A 1796-nucleotide genomic window follows, 5' to 3' on the forward strand; every position below is an offset into this window, starting at 1 on the left:
TGCCTCAGCCTCCAAAGTAGCTGGGATTATAAGCACCTGCCACAATGCCCAGCTATTTTTAGAGATGGGGTGTAGAGGACTCCAAGAGCCAGCCAACCTCTGAGCAAGATGATTTGCAGCTGGGGAATGGACCCTCAGGTGATTCGTATGCAGGTGCTCCTTGTGGAGAAAGAGCCTGAGCCCATGGTGATCCTTAGGCACCCAATCATTATCTAATACTCCCCTCACCTGTCTTGTACTGTCTCAATAAAAGGCTACTGTGGAGGTTGCTCAGGGCTATCCTGCAAATAAGGTTAGCCCACCTCCTACAAGCGTGTACTTCTAATCCGCGTCACACCTGGTTCCTTTCTGCGGTGATCCAGTCCAGGGCCATAGGGGCCACTAGGACTGTGACATCTGGTGTAGTTGGCAGGATCCAGCAGGACACAACAGGACACCAGGGACGTGGACCAAAGTGGAAAGTGACACTCAGAAGTAAGTGAATGCTTTGGTAGACAGTGGGAGGAAGGCCAAAGGGAAACTACGCTCAGAGCAAGTGGGACCTTTGGCCAATCTAGAATCTAGGGAATCTCGGTAGGAATAAGTGAGCAAAGACATTTAGAGAAAACAATGGGTAACTTCCTGTTTGGGGAGTCACGAGAATTAGAAACTGAGGAAGAAAGTGATGTTCAAACAGAATTTGAAAGTGAGGAGAATAGTGAGGTTCAGAGAGAAGCTGGACCTAAGGTGAACTGGGAATCAAGAGCTTATGATACAGACACAAATAAGCAAGGAATTATCTCTATGGCCATTATGGCAGCTCAGAATAAACAGTGGGAAGATGGGTTGAATAGTCTCACAGTTAAAAATGCTAACATAGGAGAAAAATCCAAGATGGCGGCCAAGTAACAGCTTCCCTGCAACAGGGCACCGTGAGTCTGGGGATATAAGACTCCAGGCATCTCTGGCTGGTGGGATCTGCCTATAATCATCCCTTTGAGGATACAGGGAGTCGGGAAGGGACTTCTGGACCCCAAGAGGAGAACAAAAACAGTGGAAAACTGGCAAGTGGTTGCATGTGTTCAATCAACCTAATCCCACCAACAGCCATAAGTACAAGCAGCAGTGAGACTGCAAACCGGAAAGGCCTTACCTGTGAACTGTTTCGGTGCTTTTGGACTTGGCACTCAGTTGAACTTCCTTGGGGAGAGCTTGAGCAGGAGTGTGGAGAACGTTGGGCATTGTCTAGGGTTCCAGACTGAGCTGCTGAGCCAGATGGAGCTAATAGTGTTCAGCTGTGGAACGCAGGGAGCCATTGTGAGAGAACTGCCACAGCAAGCTCCACTCTCAGGGTTGCAGAGCAAGGATGAGGCGGGAGCTAGTAACCTAGTGATTGAGCAGCCTAAAGGCGGGGACTGAGCTGCCTTACAGAGTGAGACCGGTTTTGGCACACTGGAGCTCCGTACTGTTGCCCTGGGTGGAGTGCCATGGCGTAACAGCTCATAGCAACCTCAAACTCCTGGGCTTGGCACTGCCTGGACCTCCATAAGAGCTGCGCCGTGACCTCCGACCCACAACCCACACCCACCGGGCCTCCGCATGCCCTGACCAGGAACTGCAGGAGATGATATGATTGTATATCTGGAAAACACTAGGGACTCTACTATAAAACTTTTAGGAGTGATCAAGGAATACAGCAATGTCTCAGGCTACAAAATCAACAACCATAAATCTGTAGCCTTTATATATACCAACAATAACCACGCTGAAAAAATAGTCAAGGACTCTATTCCTTTCACAGTAGTGCCAAAGAAGAT

This window comes from Nycticebus coucang, chromosome 13 (genome assembly GCF_027406575.1).
Source record: "Nycticebus coucang isolate mNycCou1 chromosome 13, mNycCou1.pri, whole genome shotgun sequence".
Lineage (NCBI taxonomy): Eukaryota > Metazoa > Chordata > Mammalia > Primates > Lorisidae > Nycticebus > Nycticebus coucang.